The sequence below is a fragment of the Stomoxys calcitrans genome, chromosome 4 (assembly GCF_963082655.1).
Source record: "Stomoxys calcitrans chromosome 4, idStoCalc2.1, whole genome shotgun sequence".
Lineage (NCBI taxonomy): Eukaryota > Metazoa > Arthropoda > Insecta > Diptera > Muscidae > Stomoxys > Stomoxys calcitrans.
The window spans coordinates 180,995,258-181,016,650 of record NC_081555.1 but is presented as its reverse complement, the minus strand read 5'-3'; the positions used below and the strand labels follow the sequence as shown (position 1 = coordinate 181,016,650).

The 21,393-nt window shown below is 35.5% G+C and overlaps 1 protein-coding gene across 11 annotated transcripts in view; it reads left to right on the top strand.

The window, feature by feature from the left end:
• LOC106082989 (smoothelin-like protein 1) overlaps nucleotides 1–21,393 on the top strand; it is a 117,914-nt gene that overhangs the window by 25,439 nt on the left and 71,082 nt on the right. The window contains exon 1 of one of the 11 annotated variants that reach the window (XM_059366626.1): nucleotides 3,022–3,669. The exons of the other annotated variants lie outside the window; for them this stretch is intronic. The gene's annotated coding sequence lies outside the window, so the exon portion shown is untranslated. Of the gene's footprint in view, nucleotides 1–3,021; nucleotides 3,670–21,393 lie in introns of those variants that run through there. 11 annotated transcript variants of the gene reach the window in all.

Sequence of the window (21,393 nt, the reverse complement as noted above, 5' to 3'; positions counted from 1 at the left end):
CTTAATTACTAATTAAATGAATAATTATTACGATGCTTAACAATTTGAAAAAAATTCTAATAATAGTTAAACAATTTTCAATAAAAATGAAATTTGTACCTGGTACCTTCGTACTATAACGAAGTACATAATTCCTGTTTTAATTAACCTTAATTTTAATTTATATATTTCAATAAATATGTCAGCAACAAAGAAACCGCTTTAAATCAAGATTATAGCTTATTTTGAAGTATTAACCTACATTGAGCAAAAAACAACCAAATTCACCTTAAAAAGAACTCTCCGCGTAGCGAACATCTCTGTCAATGCACAGTGGGGTAAAGAAAATAAATAGATTAAACGGTACCTTATTTTGATTTTTTAAGCCCTAGAAGCCTAAGTTTTTATCTAAGTTTAATGAAATTTGATTTTTTGGAGTATACCTCCATCGGGAGATCCCAATATATGTAAACTGAACCCCGAATTGGACTTTTTAGTAGCCACAATTTCTATGACAATTGGATTACATTTTTCAAAATACTATTGGGTTGCCCAAAAAGTAATTGCGGATTTTTCATATAGTCGGCGTTGACAATTTTTTTCACAGCTTGTGACTCTGTAATTGCATTCTTTCTTCTGTCAGTTATCACCTGTTACTTTTAGCTTGCTTTAGAAAAAAAGTTTAAAAAAGTATATTTGATTAAAGTTCATTCTAAGTTTTATTAAAAATGCATTTACTTTCTTTTAAAAAATCCGCAATTACTTTTTGGGCAACCCAATATTATAAACTTCCACCTGAATAGGTAATTTGAGTTAGATGGGTCCATTAGGATATAAGCTTTAATTTTTTTGATTAGTTTGAAATTTGGTATGTGAAGTACACCCATGCGAAATTCAATCTCGCTGAGTTCACAAATAGAAAAACGATAAAACTTAGTATCGTTTTGATTTAGTTTCTTGAGCTACTTAAAGCTTTAATATCAATATTGGACCTACATGTCTAAAATTTTATATGTTAATTACATTTATGTCATCATATATAAGCTGATTTATCTATATGGCCCCTCAAATTTGGCCCGGCTGGCCTTTATGAGTTTGTACAAATGCAAATTTGCCCATGAACATTCCACTAAGGAACTGGGGCAAACTTCTCACACATCACTGAGTGCTGCCCGATTCAAATTTTAAGCTCAATGATAAGGGGCCCTTTTTATAGCCGAGTCCGAACGGCGTGCCACAGTACGATACCTCTTTGGGGTAGAGCTGGCAAACTATCGATAATCGCCACATTCGATTTGGGGTAAAGCTGGCGAACTATCGATAATCGCAACATTCGATAGTTTTAATAATAAATATCGATACTATCGTTAATTCCCCAACACCTATATTTCAAACGAAAAGGAGAAGTAGCATAGAAGCAATATCAATGCTCAGACTAAATAAAACCAAGGTTAATAAAGGCAGTTGGAAGACATGAGAGAAATCATTACACAAAATGTTAGTCTAATCGGATGAAAATTGCTTCCTCTATAGGGGCAATGTATCTTAAAGAATACATTCAGTGTCGGATTACTTATTTTTGTTTAGTTTTGCAAAAAAATTTACTTTTCCGATAGTATCCATCGAAAAAATATCAATCGATATTCAGTAAAAAATTAAAAATCGATAGTATCGATAGTGCCATCGATATTTTGCCAGCTCTACTTTGGGTAGAAGTTTTAGCAGGGCATAGTACCTCACAAATGTCGCCAGTGCCCCTGTGGGCGTGGTCCTCATCGATCCGCCTATGCCAAGACCACATGTTCTCTGAACCTGTTATATGGTCCTTATGTTGCACTTTTTCTCCATAGCAGTCCACCAAACTACTGAGGCGTAAGTAAGTATTGGTCTAATCACGCTCCTGTAGGGCCACTGGACTACCCTAGGATTCAGGCCCCATTTCGAGCCTACAGCTCGTCTACATGGTGCCCAACATCTGTGAGCCTTCTCAGTACGCTCCTGAATGTATTCAGTAGCAATTTAGTTTCCTGTCCAAGATCACACCCAAATATTTGACCTTGTCAGATATCGAAATCGTCTTATTGAGGAAACGTGGTGCGTTAAATTGGCCCACCTTCGTCTTTCTCGTGAACAGACATATTTCGGTCTTCTTTGGGTTAACATTGAATTGACCATTGAATGGCCCTTTCGGCCATTCTCCATAGATCTTTCGGATCCTTACCCCTTAGAAGTAAGGATCCGAACAAGCTATGTACTATACAAGGATAAGATACTCATAGTTGTGGCCAACAGAAGTGTAGTGACAACCAGAGCTTAGTTTTGCAATCTTCTCGACATGAAGTGAACCCCGTTGTTGGGCGCCATAGCGGCCATGCTAACCTTCACAAAAACATTGCCACAAACCTCTGAATGATTTGAACTACCGTTCATTTATATTTATTTCAAATAAAAAATAAATATTAATTCTTTCATCAAGTAATACCTATAACATTGAAGAAGAAGAACTTGAAAAAGTTTTTTGCTTATTCTGCCCACTTTGGCTGAGTTTATCGGCGGCATAATACTCTCGCCAAATCATAGTTGCCGGTTACGTCGATGAGTAAGAAACTAATTTAAGTGCTTGCGGAGCATTTACAGACATTGGGAAGGTTTAAAAATAAAAAATCCCTAACTGATAAAAAAGTTACCCTCATTGAAGTTTCCCCACCCCACTGTGAATTATAGGTTAAGGTATAGCAAATAGAGATCAATACAGTGACAAATGTAAACAAACAATAACAATAGCAATAGCAACAAAAGCAACCTCGCACTTGGCAAAATTGTGTTCTTTTTCCCAATCTCTCAATTAAGACTCGCAATCGCAAGTAATGTACGCTCCTCAGTCACTCTATGTACTATGACTGTGGTGGTGGGCTAAGGCGAGAATGAAAATAAAAAAATAATAATAACAACACACACAAAATAATAAAAAAATAAAAAGTAATAACAACAATAAAAACAAACTCGCAAAACGCTAAACACAAAAAAAGCAGAACCCGAAACAAAACTACCTTTTTTTGAAAACATGTTTGTGTCGCGCTTCGACGTCGTCGTTGTCGACTTTTTCGTACATCGATCGATCGCTTGATCGTACGTATACGGTCACATCACCACCATCATCATCATCATCACCAAGCAGCAGCATGGAGCGAGAGGCGACAAAAACAACGCCAAACGACGACAGCTCCAGCTCCAGACTAGCCAACCAGCCAACGTATCACACCAACACCACACATTGAGTTGGGTTAATGCGGGGTTTTCTAATTTCAGTGTGATTTTGGTGCTCGATCGAAGCGTACGTCTTTTCTCTAACAACTTTAACGCGAACCAACAAACCCTTCAACAAAACAACAACGGCAGACAAAAATACAAAGTATTAAAAAATAACTTCGAATAAAAAAACAAAAAAAAAAACAAGAAATAAACAATTAATTTCTAAGATTCGAGAGATATTCGCAATTAACCGAACAGAAGGCAGTGATTGATTTTTCTGTTCAGTCACCAGAGAGCCACAAGATTTATTAACCAAACGAAAGCCGTGATAATTGTTTGAACTAAACGAAAGAAAAAACAGCCAGATCAGTAAAATCAAGAATACTGAATCTACGAAAACAAATCCTGATCTCCAGATACAGAAGTGATTAAACTTAGGTTAGTAGTAAAACACAATAAAAAAAAAAAATAAATGTAAAAAAAAAAATCCAAATTAATTTTTTATAAAAAAACTACTCTAATGGTGTCTAATCGTTTTATAAATATATAATAAGAACTGGACGTTATTAATTTAAAATAAAAAGTTTTATTCAAAATCCAGTACATTAAAGACTTCAGAATGATTTAAACACCATATTTACATTCCAAAAATTCTTTAATTGATCCAGTTTATTTATATGTGTCTAATTAATTGTTCCAGTATTATCTACGCTCTAAATTAGATAGATGGGATCTTGAACGTTACGAAGTGAACTAAATAAACAATGATTTTATGTCTCATACTAGTGGAATGATTTAGTCTATATGAAACAAAAAATGTAGTGAATTTTTTCCAGTGTATATGATACATGGTGTTATCCTGCGAAATTTCCTTACCACCATGGGATGGCTGAGGCTACCGTGTAACGCTGAACGCATTACTTTGAATCCTGGCGAGACCATGAGAAAAAAATGTCTCACTCATGCTACTGACATTAGTAAGGTCTTCAGTATCAATGAGCTAAAACTCACATCACTACCAGCAATGAGTGCTGTTAGTTGGGAGTTTTTGTTTTTTGGTTTGTAGGGAAGTTGTATGTGGACATATTTCGAATCGATATTCCTCTTCCTTTCTCTAACACCTCGAAATATCAATGTGCGACATCAAATTGTATGTGTATCCTTGATCGTCTTCTCATTCTATATCAATGTCCAACCATCCGTTTGTCGAAAGCACTATTGCGCTCAAACGATTAAAGCTATTCACTAAAAAATTCCGCAATGCATATAACATTAAAAGAAAATATTGATGTATGATGTTACAGATTGCAAATAAGTGTTTTTATGGGCATATTAGGATATGCAAATTACTAATTTTGCCCATGAACATTCCATTAAGGAACAGGGGCGAACTTCTCACATATTAATGAGTGCAGTCCGATTCAAGTTTTAAGCTCAATGATAAGGGGCCTCCGTTTTATAGCCGAGTGCGAACGGCGTGCCGTAGTGCGACACCTCTTTGGAGAGAAGTTTAACATGGCATAGTACCTCACAAATGTTGCCAGTATTAGGAGGGAAAAACCACCGTTGAAAATTTTTTCTGATGGTCTCGCCAGGATTCGAACCCAGGCGTTCAGCGTCATATTTTTTCTGATGATGTCGCCAGGATTCGAACCCAAGCGTTCGTTATAGGCGTACATGCTAACCTCTGCGTTACGGTGGCCTCCAAGGTTGATTGTTGTAACATGTCGAAGATATGTTCATTGCGATATAGCCCCAATAAATATCGACTTCTTAGAGCTTCCGTGCTTGTGCTTGTTTGGTATATGAAGCTAATTTATTTGGTAATCATCACCTGCCCTTACAAAATTTTTTTTAGTGTATGCATACCTGAGCATGCAGCGTTTGGCCCATCATCAACATCAATAAAAAGTATTTGTATTGAGCTGCTGTACAAACTGCATAGAGACTTCCCTGAAAAATATTTCGTCCTAACTTTAAAGAATTGGATCACCGAAGTAGAACTTGCCTTAATGAAACCAATGTGTATTATGTGTACATTTCTTTTGGTCAATGGTTTTTTGGCTTTACCATATATTTGTAGTCTTACAGGTCTTTAATTAAACATCTTTCAATTAAAGATAACAAGTAAAAGCGTGCTAAGTACGGCCGGGCCGAATCTTGGGAACCCATCCCCTTGGATTCTGCTAAAATATGGGTGCTATATGTAGTTATAAAGGGTGATTTTTTTGAGGTTAGGATTTTCATGCATTAGTATTTGACAGATCACGTGGGATTTCAGACATGGTGTCAAAGAGAAAGATGCTCAGTATGCTTTGACATTTCATCATGAATAGACTTACTAACGAGCAACGCTTGCAAATCATTGAATTTTATTACCAAAATCAGTGTTCGGTTCGAAATGTGTTCATTCACCGTAACGTTGCGTCCAACAGCATCTTTGAAAAATACGGTCCAATGATTCCACCAGCGTACAAACCACACCAAACAGTGCATTTTTCGGGATGCATGGGCAGTTCTTGAACGGCTTCTGGTTGCTCTTCACTCCAAATGCGGCAAATTTGCTTATTTACGTAGCCATTCAACCAGAAATGAGCCTCATCGCTGAACAAAATTTGTCAAAATTTGAACACATTTCGAACCGAACACTGATTTTGGTAATAAAATTCAATGATTTGCAAGCGTTGCTCGTTAGTAAGTCTATTCATGTTGAAATGTCAAAGCATACTGAGCATCTTTCTCTTTGACACCATGTCTGAAATCCCACGTGATCTGTCAAATACTAATGCATGAAAATCCTAACCTCAAAAAAATCACCCTATAGATCGAATTGCACGGTTCAATTCGGCACAGTTTTTGAGAGTCATAACAGAACACTATTTGCAAAAACTTAGACATATCGGAAAATTTGCGGCTTGCAATGGATCAAGAAGTCAAATCGGGAAATCGGTTTGTATGGAGCTACACCATGTTCTTGACCGATTTGAACCGTACTTATTTGCGGCTTGCAATGGCTCAAGAAATCAAATCGGGAGATCGGTTTGTATGGGAGCTACATCATGTTCTTGACCAAATCGAATGAAAATTGCGGCAAGCAGCGGCTCAAGAAATCAAATCGGGAGATCGGTTTATGTGGGATCTATATCAGATTATAAACAGATTTAAACCGTACTTGATAATGTTGTTGGAAGTCAAAATAGAGCACTATGTGCAAAATTTCAGCCAAATCGGACAAAAATTGTGGCTTCCATGAGCTCAAGAAATCAAATCGGTAGATTGCTTTATATGCGAGCTATACCAGGTTAAAGACCGATTTGGACCGTACTTTGCACAGTTGTTGGAAATCATAACAGAACACTATGTGTATGAGCTGGGTTTATATGGGAGCTAAATGAGGTTGTTGACCGATTTGGACCGTACTAAGCACAGTTGTTGAAAGTCATAACAGAACACTACGTGCACTATGTGCAAAATTTCAGCCAAATCGGACAAAAATTGTGGCTTCCATGGGATCAAGAAGTCAAATCGGTTTATATGGGAGCTATATCCAAATCTGAACCGATATGGCCCATTTGCAATCCCCAACAACCTATATCAAGTATTAGTGCAAAATTTCAAGTGTTAGTATTAGTGCAAAATTCGACCGCTACCGTGATTTCCACAGACGGACGGACGAACATGGCTAGTTCGAATCAGAATTTCGAGCCAATCAAGAATATATATATTATGGGGTCCTAGATCAATATTTCGAGGTGTTACAAACGGAATGACTAGATTATTATGCCCTCATCCTATGGTGGTGGATATAAAAAGCGTTCAATGAAGTTCAAAATATCATTAAAGGCAAGAAAATTTACATTAGAAGAAGTACAAGTATTAAGTACCTTAGTTAAAGACAAATAAGAGTATCTTAAATGTTTTTATTTTAAGAGTAAAAGTTCTTAGCTTAAAAAGCATTTATTATGGCCAAAAAGGCATTTTTTATATTTTTGTTGTTCTAAAAAAATTCTTTAAGTTGTACGATAAATCGTGGAAACAAAGACAACTCCCAAACACCTTATGCCTTGGATAATATCTCGTATTTTTCTAATTTCTAATTTCGGGATTCACTGAACAAGTTTATTATTTGGACAAAACCTGTTAAAAACAGCCTACTTAAGGTTTCTGGGTGTATACTTAGTATCTAAACCAATAAAAATATAGTTGTGTGCGTTTGCTTGTTATCTGTGGTGATACAGGGGTTTTCCAAGTTTTTAAGCTATTTTTTATATTTTTATTGTTCTAAAAAAATTCTTCAAGTTGTACGATAAATCGTAGAAACAAAGACAACTCCCAAACACTTTATGCCTTGGATAATAACTCGTATTTTTCACCTCATGTGTTTAAAAGTAACTTTTTGTATTTGTGCAAATTTCTGTATTGATTCGCAGTGTTGGCTGGTATTGTTTTTATTATTTTTGCCCATTTAATCAAATGAATGTTTCTCCTTTCATAATGCATTAAATGACAAAGAATAAATTTCCATAAAATTAATAGCCCAAAATGTTTGGAAAAAAGAATAAAAATAACCGCATGTGGTGTTTTGATATTGGAATCTAGAACTAAAACTTTCCAGAATGAGTCCAAATCAGTGTTTAACAAAATGAATGTGTGGACCATTTGATCTATAAACTCCCAATTTAAGTGATGTTTTATGACACAATAGCTTTTTGTTTTTAGATTCTATAAATAGCTACACTGTCAAAATATGTTGTCTTGGGCTTTTCATGGTCCATTTTAAGGCATATCACAATAGTAATGGTTTTATAAATTTATCTTGTCTTAGAAAAGAAACATACTGTCATAAAGTTTTTTGACATGGCTTTAAAAAATGGCGTTAATATAACTCACGACTGTCTTTTATGGGTATATGAAAGCTGAGTGAGAGTTTGATTTGAATTTCTTCGAAATAAGTTAAAGACAAATTTTCTGTGAACTGCAAATCACAAATCCTCCCGATTTGTAACAACATTTAGAAGTAGATCTATGTACATCAAGTTTAGGACAGATGTAGAAGAGCACAATAGAAGTCATGATTTTAAATCATCATGAAGAATACACCTATGATATTGAGAAGTTAAATAGCAAGATTGGGTTACACCGAAATGCACCATATCTGATATAGGTTTGAGAGACGCTTGTATAGCCAACCAATTTCAGTTCTTAGCTAACAAGATGTGAAAATAAAAAACCTAGATCTAGGCACGCAACACTTGGAAATCTGTAGAAGATAATAGATAAGGATCTTGATCGAGATCCTAGTTCATAGTTCAGACTATCGACTATCGCCATCGGTTTCGACAATGTCCCATCTTGTCTTCGCTTGAATAATTGATAGCCGTAGTAAAATAATTGGAAACCATTTTGGCGTCAGCATTGCCGTGTATGACTCCAAAAGTATGGCTTCTAATCGTGGCGAGAATATTGAAAAAAATTTCGGCTGTGGTGATACTTTCACTAGTGCAGGTGACATTGTGAGGCCTTAGGCCATGTAGAAATTTTCAATGAAAAGGTGGCATTCAAGAGTTTTCTATCTAGGCGTGTCAGACAGTCGGATTTGATCGTGATTATCCCGACTTTCTGTGTGCCCCTAACCTGGGAACAGACGCTGATGTTGCCCATTGGTTATTTGAAGGCGCCAATAACTCGCCTTGTCATCTCGAGTATCATTGGCATTCAGTATTTAATTAAGAGTCAGTGCCACCTGACTCCTCACTGAGACTCTCCTCTCGAAAATCGCTGACTGCCCACGGCCGCAATTGCAGCTAATCCGCATAAAAACGGAGCTTTCCATCATCCGCAACCTGTGGACGCGCCCAGTAGCTTTCAGCTAAGCTTCCCGTGGTAACGATGGGTACGACACAAGTCGGAGCTAAAAGTTCAAGCCTGTGTGGTGCTTATAGTTATCCCGTGACAGCCGGGCCATACCCTGATATAGCTCCCACAAAAACGGATCTCGGTCCGAATCGGATCATAACCTGCTATAGCTTCAATAGCATAGCAATTCTTATCTATTAGCCTTTATTTGCCAATAAAGAGATATAGAACTTGACAAATGCGATTCATGGTAGAGGGTACATAAGATTCGGCCCGGCCGAACTTAGTACACTTTTACTTGGTTTTAGTATGAATTAGTTGTTCATTAAACAAAAAGTCTTAAATAATCTTCCATGTTTGCAATACAAAACATTTTCTTCACCTTTATATTGCAATTCTGTTGTATTGATTTTTTCAATGGATGTCCTTGATTGTTAAAAGAAAAAAGAATTTTCAGCATTGAAAATCAATGCATAAAACCTCTGAATTTGTATTGTTTGCCAACAATACACAAGTGTTTTTAATTAGATTTTTATAATAATTGAAATTCATTTCGACATTCCCTCAATCTATACATTTATTTAAGTATTTAAGCTTCCAGCAATTTGGGAAACATAAATTAAGATGTTCAAAACTAGTGTCCGCCTTCATACATATTGTATGTGTTTTATGATAATTTGGTCTACATTTTGTGTTAATTCAAATTGTGTTCATTCATTAGAAACGGCTTCACTCATTAAGGCTCTAATGAATGAATGAATGAATCTGTTTTCATTCATAAAATTGTCTTCATTGACTAATTCAATTTGTTTCAGATTTGTATTGACATAAAATTAAAGTAATGAAGCTCATTATGTAGAATAGATTACTTTTTATGGTCATTGATGGGTAAATGATTTTATTAGCTTTAGTTTTGGCTACCTAGGCACAATTCATACAAAAGCTTTTCAAAGTGAATTCATTTAAAAACAGGCAAACATTTCATAAATTAAGAATTTATGAACTCTTATTTCTTGAAGAAAATTAGTGCAATTGTTAATGAGATTTCATTCTGAAGATAATTTTTATGAGCAAACATGTTAAATTGAACATAAACAATGAAAATCATTGGATTTAACAGGTAGGAGGATTTAGCAATAGCTATAGATTCTTTGTGTCTGTGTGGTGCACCACGGGATGTTCCTCATAAATTATTAATATATTCTCATTTTGTTTATTCCCTAATTTCGGCAATGAAGTCATCTTTTATGTGGTTTAATTAATTATGCATTGACACTCCAAACTAAATCAAATCAGCCATCCATTAGAGGATCATAAAAATTTAAATATTCTATACAATCTGCATCTTGTTAATTTGTATCATATTGAATTTATACAATTGAAAGAACAATAATAATATTCATTGAAGTTGACAAGTGACAAATCATCATCTTGAAATACTGCTTGCCACTTTGGTAAGAGATTTTTGGTTTTCATTGATTTTTTTTTATAAAAGATTTTTAGCTAATCATGAAGAAAATTACTAAAAATCTTGTTGTATTTCTAAATTTATTTTGTCTTGATTTATGATTGATTTTGACTTTGGATTAAAGAACATTCAAAAAATTTTTTTGGCTTTTTTTTGCATTATGAAATGGAATGAAAAAGGTTTTAATGGGCAAAATTTACAAAAACTGGAAATGAATGGGAAAACCTTTTTTGGAATTGTTTAAAATGTTTAACGACATTCTTTTTTCTGTAAACCGCTGCTTTTTAAGAACTGCTCAAGATATTCGGACGAAGTTATTAAGAAGCAAGTGAGGAATGGAAGAGGTGCCGACTATAAAATATACTACACACACCTCATAAGCTGAAATTAGGCGATATCATACACTTTGAGGGAGGGGGTTTCGATGGGTAAGAAAACATTCCGGGCAAATCCGTGCAGAATTGTAGTTCAACGCCACTATAACAGGAAATCGGGCGATATGTAACTCTTGGAGCTGTCTCTTAAAAAGTCAAGGCTTAAGAAATTTCGTGAAGATTGGCCAATAATTGTGTTACTACGCGCTTAAACTTGTAAATCGGGCAATACTCGTACATATATGCAAATGCAAATTTTGCCCATGAACATTCCACTAAGGAACAGGGGCAAGCTTCTCACATATCAATGAGTGCAGTCCGATTAAAGTTTAAGCTCAATGATAAGGGGCCTCCTTTTTATAGCCGAGTCCGAACGGCGTGTCGAAGTGCAACACCTCTTTGGAGAGAAGTTTTACATGGCATAGTAGCTCACATATGTTGCCAGCATTAGGAGGGGAAAACTACCGTTGAAAAATTTTTCTGATGGTCTTGCCAGGTTTGGAACCCAGGCGTTCAGCGTCGTAGGCGGACATGCTAGCCTCTACGCTACGGTGCGCTACTCGTACATATGTATGGGAGATTTGAATCGATTTCTACATAAATCTCTACGCAAAGTGTTTGTTATAGGAACAAATAAAAAAAGGCGTTAAGTTCGGCGGGTCGAACTTTGAATACCCACCACCTCGGGTATATATGTAAACCACATTTCGTCATAATCCGTAGAACAATGTATAATTTATGCCCCCATAGCAGCTATATTGAACTATGGTCCGATTTGGACCAAATTCGATACGGAAATTGAGTGGTCTAACAAGTACAAGTCATTGTTCAATATTGTACAATAGAACAAAAATCGATTTCTTAATAGCCATATCCACCACCGTAGCGCAGAGGTTAGCATGTCCCCCTATGACGCTGAACGCCTGGGTTCGAATCCTGGCGAGACCAGAAATAATCGGTCTATATGGCAGCTATATCCAAATCTGAACCAATCTGGGTTAAATTAAAGAAGGATGAAGAATGGCCTAACACAACACACTGTCCCAAATTTTGGCAAAATTGGATAATCAAAGCGCCTTTTATGGGCCTAAGACCCTATGTCGGCGGATCGGTCTATATGGCAGCTATATCCAAATCTGGATTGATCTAAGCCAAGTTGAAGAAGCATGTCGAAAGGCCTAACACAACTCACTGTCCCAAATTTCAGCAATATCGGTTAATAAATGTGGCTTTTATGGGCTTAAGACCCTAAATCAGCGGATCGGTCTATATGGGGGCTATATTAAGATACAGTCCGATATAGCCCATCTTCAAACTTAACCTGCTTATGGACAAAAAAAGAATCTGAGCAAAGTTTCAGCTTAATATCTCTATTTTTAAAGACTATAGCGTGATTTCAACAGACAGACGGACGGACATGGCAAGATTGTCTTAGACTTTGATAAGATTCGATGTGTTGCAAACGGAATGACAAAATGAATATACCCCCATCCTTCAGTGGTGGGTATACAAATTGGTAAAAATGTTGGGAAGATTGGCTGATAAACACATTTGCAAAGGCTCTAAAAGAAAAAATCAGTTGATATATACATATATGTGGGAGCTATATTGTAATCTAAATCGATTTCTATGAAATTCATTATCAATCTCAAGAGACATAACGAAATCCTATATATTCCAAATTTCGTGTTCACCACATTATTGCAATTGAGGTTGATATAGGGCGAATAGGTGAGCTACTTCTTCATCTTCATCTGGACAGATATAGACCGATTTCCATAAACATAGATAAAGTCATAGAAGAAGACATTGCTTCCAAACATCGGGCAAGCTACATCTTAATCTGGACTGATATAGACCGATTTCCATAAACATAGATAAAGGCATTGAAGAAGACATTGCTTCAGAGCATCGGCTGAAATAGGCTCATGCTAAGGATATAAAAATCCAAATCGGGCAAGCTATGACTTAATCTGAACCGATTTCTTTAAATTGAAGAAGACATGGCTTCAGAACATCGGCTGAAAAAGGCTCATGCAAAGGATATAAAAATCAAAATCGGGCAAGCTATGACTTAATCTGAACCCATTTCTTTAAATTTCAATAGGATTCGTCTCTAGGCCAAAAAACATGTCCGCCAAATTTGAAAATCAGGTTTGTATTTAGCGTATCCGCTTATGACCCTTAAAGTATAAGTTCGAATCCTGGCGAGAATATTAGTAGAAAACATTTACTTTATCTTTACCAGGCGGTTTTGTTTTAAAACTATACGGGGTTGCTTCACTATCAATACCGTATGGCATTGAAGTAAGCACGTTTGGTATCAATTTTTCTATTTGTGTATTTATTTACTAGACGTTTTATATAAATGTGTACTGCCTACTAATGAACGACCTTTGGTTTCTGATGATGACTTAATTTACCAGAAGTCGAAACGCATCATACCATGATTGGTGTGTGGCATCCTCTGGTTATCATTTTCCATTGCAAAGAAATTTTCGATCATTAGGCCCAACTTTCATGTTGAAATTTAAAGTTTGCAAGGTACAACTCTTCAACATTCAAAAATGGATAGTAATTCTTTATTTTAAGAATATGTGTGCATACAAAGCAATTGACTCAACCCGCTGGATCTGTGTAAATCTTCAATACATGCGATTGTCTTTACTACATAAAACCACAAGCATGAGATTTTTTTTTTTTTTCAAATTAGATGGATGGTTTTTTTCATCTTCTTTGGACATCTAAGTATGAATAAATTAAAATACCCAAAGTAAGACAATGATATAGAAATAGCTTCGGGCGCTAGTAGGCTTGTCTCTATCTAAAGTATATGGTTTGATATAAATAAACTTTGGGTTCGGAAAATAATAATAAATCAAAACAATCATAGAAATTCATGTGTTCTTGATGTATACATATGTATGTATGTAAAAAAAAAAAAAAAATTGTTTGATTTATTTTGTTTTATTGTACTTTTGTGCTTTTTTTCCTACACCCTCAATGCGAATTTATGGCTATTTTGTTGTCTGTCATTTTTTTTTTTGAAAAATGAAAACTAACAACAAATTGACAACCTGACATGATAATAAGGCAAACATTGATCTTTCCCCCCATTTCAGAGTTGTGTAGAAATTGAAATTATCTTATGGCATTTGTTTGCAATAAAAAAACGGCTTTACTTTCGCTGAAAAAATACACTCAAATTAGAATATGATTTTAGCAATTCCACTTTTAATGAGGTGTGGGAGTAGGTGTCCAATGTGAAGTTGATAAGTGTAAATATTGACGGTTATTCCAGTGGGTGTTGTTACCGAACAAGCAACTCTTGAGAATTTGTATTTCAGCAATGCTTGGAATTTCAATAAATAAACCTCTTTTCACACTTTTGGGGTAAAATGGGGTTGCTACCTAAAAATTTGATTTAATGATGAAAAAGGAGATCAAGGGAGCAGCATGGTGCCAGTGTTGCTAATTTAACGAAGTTAGTCGGTAGTAAAATTTTTGTTTCGTCTCGGTACAATGCCGCTTTAAGAAAATTGAAAAAGATAAAATTATTTTCTTTCGTCTACATGTGGACTATTGAGGTACAAAAAATTTGGGGTGGGGGTGACACAGGCGCCGGCGTAGGTAGGTCCGTGTTTGTGTATAGAAGAGCGGGTTTTCACCTCTTGCTCGGGTTTTCTCCACTCCTCCTTTTTCTTTCTTTTTATTCGTGTATAACCTCTAGTGGGAGGTCTCAAATTTTTCCCTTTTCTTCCCTTTCTCTCTCTAAGGTATCACAATAGGCCAAACTGGCCTCCGAGTGAACTCACCTTTGGTGGGCGAATCATTCAACCTAACCTAACCTTGTTTGATATCAAAATTTTTTTTGTTCAATCAAACAAGGAAAAGATTTTTAAGAATTCTTTCAAAAATTATGAAGTTTGTAATACAATCAATGTAATAAACCACATTTTCTTAGTATGGGGTAAGGAAACTTTCTGAATGAAATGAATAGACCCTGCAATAATTAGTTCACTCGACCCTCTATTTGTAACTTAGAAACAATATCTACGTTAACCATATTAGCTTTTTCGCTTTTAGACACATTTTCTCTTTTTTTACCAAAAGAGACTTTAACCAAATAGAAAAGTAAAATCTCCTTAAACGAAGGAGAAAGCTGGGATGATGTCGTCTAACAATGATCTCATCCATTATTATTGACAAACCACACACATAGCATTGCAAAAAGGAAATGTAAGAGAAATGATTTGAATTACAAGTTCGGGAAAAGAAGTTTGCACCATTCCAGCCGAAAGGTAAAGATGAAATTACAGTTTCAATATTTAAAGTTTACATTTTAACTCTTTTGGTGTCAAAAATCGAAACACAATGCACTAAAATCGCAATAATAAATACTGTTTTAAATAACATAATAAGGCTCTTGAGCTCGAAACGTTTGAAGGATATAAGGAAAACAATATGATGTCAGTGTTGCCAACCAAACTTATTTCACAAAAATAGTCGGTTTAGGAAACACTATAAATTAAGCTAAGAAAAACTTTATTTTTACAAGTGTATCCCAGTCTACTATGTGACAAACACATTATTAATTTGATTTAACATCGCCAATCATTTTTTTTAAGTTAAAAAGAAAATTCTCAACTTTCCTGGATCTTCTAAAGAATTTATTATATTCTACTCCCTAAGGTAGGTTCACTCATAGACATACAGTTGCGGTCAAAATAATAGGAGCGCAGCAAAATAAAAATCATTGTTGATTTAATTGTTTAACAGAGACTTTCTTTCAATCTAACCGCTGCATTTACCGTTATGTCAGTGCAAAAAGGAATATGCAATAATATAGGTACAATTGTTCAAAATATTCGAGTTATTATGTCCATTTCAAAAAAAGTCGCCAAGTCATAAAAATAGCAGTGAACAAAAAATTTGGGAAAAACTCATTAAATATCAATATTTTCACTCGAAATTGAATTGGAACGATAAGATAATATTGTAATCGATAAGATAATATGTAATATAATAATAATATTGTTATAATTTAGAATAAATTTGGGCGGGGAAATCTTCGGAATGTGGACCCCCATCGTTACATAAAAAAAGTTTATAACTGAAGTAACAACTTACCGAGAAGTTTAAGTTTTATTAAATTATTTTGCAAAAGCGATAGGAAACGGATTTTTACAAAAATAGAAAGTGAAAACGAGATATAGAAAACTATTTACGACGCATGCGATTAAGCACCAGAACGTCCTTAGTGACAGCATTTTTTCGTCCGTTAGTATAGAAATTGTTCGCAGGGTATTGCAAATGCAAATTCAAATTCGCCCATGAACATTCTATTAAGGAACTGGGCCAAAATTTTCCCAAATCAATAAGTGCTGTCCGATTTAATTTTAAGCTTAATAATAAGGGACCTCCTTAACGTCGAGTCCGAACGGCGTGCCGCAGAGCAACACCTCTTTTAGGGAAAAGTTTTTACATGGCAAAGTACCTCGCTGAAAATTTTTCTGATGGTCCTGCCAGGATTCGAACCCAGGCGTTCAGGCGCACATGCTAACCTTTTCGCTACGGTGGCACGAAGCTAATTTGTATGCACAATATCCAGGAAATTAACACTATTGAAAAAAAATATATAGTATTGAGAGATTACATATATCAAAATCTCCCATCAATAAGCTGTGATGAACTGTGAATGAAAAATTGTATTGTAAGGTGGTTATCGGACCCGAAAACAAGAAAAACGGTCGTAGAAATAATAATATAATCCTCGATCACTAAAACGGTAAAACATGGGGGATCAAATGCAATGGTTCGGGGACGTTTTCCTTACTAAGGGTCCTATATATACCATCGAAAATATCATAGATGCTACCCAATGCATTGAAATACTCCAAAATATTAAGCTTCCATGTTAGGAGGTTAAAATGACTTTATCTTGTAAACTTCATTATGATGCAAAAAAAAGATAGATAAAATAAGTTATCTTAGTATTACTGAGAAATAAACACATTTTTTCACTTTATTGCAAACACGTGAAACCTTTTACTTTTATCAAAGGGTTAAAACTAAAGGGTCATATAATGCCTATAAGACTATGAAAAACTATTAAATACTTTCAAAGAAAAATACAAATTTTTCCATTAAAATGTTTTATCATTGTGCACTGCTAATGTTTTGACAGCAGCTGTCCATATTAGAAAAACAAAACATTCGAAAACTATTTTTGACTGCCAATTCAATTATTACAATGGTCTAAGTTTGGCGAGTTTCTTTTGCTGTGTTGAAAGTGTTCGCCCGCTTCATCATTATTGCTTTTGTTCTAATTATCGACATTTCGGTTTACTTACCATATCTTGATGTTAAATTTGATTTAATTACAACTCACATTTTAAAATATTAACAAAATTGGCTCTAAATTATAGAACCTTGTGTATATCTAATAATGATTTGTGAACTTGATTTCGGCATATGATGTCACCTGTCGGTTTCCATCTTGAGAATAATTCGTTGATTGTTAATGGCCTTGGGCCACACGAACGGATGCAAGAAATGATTTATGAAATTAACAAAAATTTTATTTAATTTGCAAGAGAGTAAGTACTAGCCACCATCACCACATCACCACATTCATCATAATTTATTTGGCATGATTAATTAGTGGCAGTTTACCTTTTATGGAGTTGTATCATGAAAATAGAGATGCCGCCCACAGATTCACTTTCCGCTATCACGGCGCAACTATCACCATCGACATCATCAATTTCACTGGATGAGACAGTGGCGGCGGCGGGGTGGGCGCACTTAGGTCATTTCGAAGCTGCCGCTGCATTTGGCTGGCTGCGGCTGCCGTGTGCCAATAAAAAAGAGAAGCAATTTCATAACAATTAACTTAACATCCCAGCCAGACAGCCATCTATTGTGAACTATTTTCATTTTTGTGTGTTAAAAAAAACGCTTCACTATCAAGTGGTGACGTGATCTCTCGATGACTCTAATGTTATTGTTTTGTTAAGAGTTGAATAAAAAATAACACATATTTATAAAAGTGTGTTTGCAAACTAACAGGTGTTTGTTTGTTGGATTGTTTCGCATATACCCTCGGTTTGCGTGTGCCTGTGTGAATTTGTATTGGTGTGCAACCTTTTCGAGTTTTACTTTCAGCGCCAACGAAGCCAGTCAGCCAGAGCAATCAAAAATTTAAGTGCAATTAAATACAAATTTTGCTATACATTTTGTTGTTGTGTTGCTGCCGTAAACAAAATCATAGAAATTATTAAACAGCGCAGGCGACGCCGGCAACAGCGGAAAGTGAAAAAGAATGACCTCGAAATGTCACGATAGTAATTAAGGTAATTTGAGTATATCAAGGATCTTCACTGCTATTTGCTACCGTTTGGCGATGGCATGTCAAAGAGATTCTGTGGGTGTGTGGAAGTGAGAGAGAGAGAAACAGAGAGAGAGAGAGAGAGAGGAATTACTCTTGCACAGATGACCCCTACTGTCATTGGGTTGCTCAAGTGCAATTACTCTTAAGAGCTCAAACATTCAGAAGAAGAGTCATTCCTTCGATGGTTGATGGTGGGGTGTAGGCCAAATATGTCTACAAATGTTATGTCAATTCTTGGTACTTAAATCAAATAGTCTGTCTGCCTGTCCAAATAGCCGGCTGCTTGACTGACTGGCCGGCTTCAAGAGAAACACACATGCACACTTAATATTTATACTATCTTTAGGAATTACGTCATTTGGCAAATTGGTTTTTAGCAAAGATTAAAAAAAGCACACAAAACACATTCGAATAAAAACAAAAAAAACACAAACACATTCATTCGTATCAACTGTAGAGTCTGAGGTGTTCTTGTGCTTTTCGTTATTGTATTCCCTTTGCATTGATGGGAGAGGTGTTAAAGATACTGATGATCATGATGGTGATGATCATGATGCCGACGATTATGAAAGAAAGTATGTACAAAATAAGAATTGATAATGACACAAGAAACACTTTGCCGTGAAACCTGTTGAGCAACGCTGTGCTCACTCACATATGATGTATTTAAAGTATAAACGAACAATCTACCTTCATAATACGTAATTCTTTTGTGAAATTTGCTTAAATTTCCTGGATATTTGGATACTAGCTAGGTATTATTCTTATGCAAATTTCCGTGTTTAATAGATAATGCCAATATAGTAAATCAATGGCTTAACCAAATCCAAATACTTGTTTCAAACGCCACGTTCCACAGGCGTCATGAGTCATTCTTGGGCTTCAATTGTCAATGAAAAAGGGAAAAGTGTATGTGTATATGAAACTTTTATGTCGTAAAAGCCCTTAAACATAGAGCTGGCAAAATATCTATGGCACTATCGATACTATTGATATTTTATTTTTTTGTATGGATATCGATTGATATTTTTCCCCTCGATACTATCGGCAAAGTTAGTGTTTTTGCAAAATTAAACCAAAATAAGCGATTTGAAGCTGAATATATCACTTACATTGCGCCTATAGAGGGCGCAATTTTCATCCTATTGGACCAACATTTTGTACAATGACTTTTGACTTTATTCGGTCATTGATATTGGTTCTGTATAAATCGATCTTCAGATTTTTACTTCTCATTTTCGTTTGATACAGGTAATGGGAAATTAACGACCGTATCGATATTTATTATTAAAAATATCGAATGTTGCGATTATCGATAGTTTGCCAGCTATGCTTAAACATTAAATTTCTGCTAACAATTGGTAGTGACTAAATCAGTTTATATTTATGTAGAAGAAATAAAAGTATAATAATTATTGGGGCTCGAGAAATCATATTTTGATATCAATTTATATGGGAACTAAAAAAATTGGAACCAATCACGACGTAAATCGAGGTATTGCTGTAAAAACCTTACAATTTATTTAGGATGTACATACATGTTTGGTTTGATTAGTCATTGTTGGCATAAGAGGTTTATTTTAGCATTTTGACACGTTTACTCATCTCGAAATAAAAAAAAAAAAAACAAACGTGTTTGAATTTGTTTTTACACACAAAATATTGTAAGGTATAGATTTCTAATAGAAAATAAATTAAATATCCAATAAATAAACTGTCATAGTTATGACGGTAAATATAAACAAATTACCACCACACACAATCACATCATTAACACTCCATATCGTTGGAATAATGGCACTTTGACAGATGACACAGATTATTGTGTTGAGGGAATCCGGTAAGAAACGGAAATTTCAAATCCATTGCAACAACAGGTTCTGGAATTCTGTCATTTATGAAAATCCTTAATAAATCCAATAAGATATTATGATCAGTATACAAGTAAAGGATAACTCTAGTAGCTATACCTAACCGATAGTGGAGGGAGAAATTTGTTAGTGAAAACATCAAAAATGGGTGCGGCAATAATAGCAAATAAAAAATAGAAAATAGAAAGTTGAAAGTCGGCCACAACTGTTATAAATATTTAAAAAACTTGTTTATTACAGGGTGACCGGGAGGTCACGTGTGATCAGGGCAATATGTTACTCTAAGAAAAATGTATTTAGAATAAGAAAACAAATTAGGATCTGTGAATCTAAAAAGATGGGTCAGCAGAGGAACACCTAGGAAGTGTATTGTCCCCTCTACTTTGGAATATAGCCATTAACAATATATTATTGTCTCTGGAAGAAAAAGGTGTAAAAGTGTTCGCGCATGCTGATGACGTGACAATTGCGGTTAGGGGAAAGTTTCCCAGCACTCTAAGAGATATACTTCAGGAAGCTCTACGTGCAACAGCAAAGTGGGCTACCGAAAGTGGTCTGGGTATAAAACCGTGCAAGACAGAAGTAGTTCTTTTCAGCAGGAGATACAAGTTGCCTACAGTGGAACTTGTCTCCTTGGGTGGAGAGAATGTTCCATTTACAGAAATCGCAAAATACCTGGGTGTTTTGCTGGACAGGAAACTGAACTTCAAATCCAACATTTTGGAAAGGGCAAGAAAGGCCACACTTGCAAGAGAGCCATTGGCAAAAGTTGGGGATTTAGACCGCGTGTCATGTTAAGCAGTTGTCAGACCTATTATGCTATATGGTGTTGTGGTCTGGTGGACGGCGCTTTTAAAGTCCACCAATACTTAACCGGATCCAAAGGATGGCTTGTTTGTGCATCACAGCCGCACTGAGGACGACACCATCTGATGCACTGAATTTAATGGTTCTTACGCCTCTGGGCATTGTGGCTACCCAAATTGCAGGGATCACTGCCGTGAGGTTAAGGGTGCTTTCTCATTGGTCATGTGGCGGCCACGGAAACTGTGTTATACTTGATACAATATCCGATGTTCCAGGTAATGTGTATTACACCCTACCTGAGCCGACTGAACCGATTGTAACTACGATATCCCTGGTAAGAGAAGTATATACAGATGGTTCCAAACTAAAGTTCTAGAATTGGTCATATCGAAG